The sequence below is a fragment of the Crocuta crocuta genome, unplaced genomic scaffold, assembly GCF_008692635.1.
Source record: "Crocuta crocuta isolate KB4526 unplaced genomic scaffold, BGI_CrCroc_1.0 scaffold303, whole genome shotgun sequence".
NCBI classification, from domain to species: Eukaryota; Metazoa; Chordata; class Mammalia; order Carnivora; family Hyaenidae; genus Crocuta; species Crocuta crocuta.
This window is the reverse complement of record NW_027528276.1, coordinates 1353005-1353461: the sequence shown is the minus strand read 5'-3', so window position 1 is coordinate 1353461 and position 457 is coordinate 1353005. Positions and strand designations below refer to the sequence as shown.

Sequence of the window (457 nt, the reverse complement as noted above, 5' to 3'; positions counted from 1 at the left end):
TGAAGTCTGACCGGCTTCAGCGTGTCCTACTAGATCGCACAGCACGGGTCCCTGCCTGCCTCTGAGCACAGAGGCTCCCCTCCCTAAGCCCAAATGTGCGGCGCAGACTGCTTGCTCCTCCTCCCTTTCCTTTGAGGGCCTCAAGCCCTCCACCCTCGGCTTAGGTCACCGTTTGCAGGAAGCCTTCGTGAACTGCTCATTTATGAGCCACAACTCCTGTGCCGCCCCGTCCCCCCACTGACCACCCCATGCTCTCCTTCTCGGTAGCAGGTTTGTTCCCCCTCGACGGTAGCCCTCTTGGGCAGGGGCCCTGAGCCCAGATACAGGGTGCCCGAGGATGAATGGGGACGCGGGGGTGCGTGGGGTCTCAGCTTGGGACGCAGGGAGGGGGGGCGCACGTCGAGGCCCGGGCTGGGCGCGCGCTTGGCCGGGCGGGGCGGCGGGCCTTGGCCGTGGC

General features: G+C 66.5%; 1 protein-coding gene across 1 annotated transcript in view; it reads left to right on the top strand.

The window, feature by feature from the left end:
* Window positions 1-244: 244 nt before the first annotated feature.
* The window catches only part of COL8A2 (collagen type VIII alpha 2 chain), a 22134-nt gene continuing 21921 nt past the window's right edge, over window positions 245-457 (top strand). The window contains exon 1 of the mRNA XM_077753114.1: window positions 245-270. The gene's annotated coding sequence lies outside the window, so the exon portion shown is untranslated. The remainder of the gene's footprint in view (window positions 271-457) is intronic.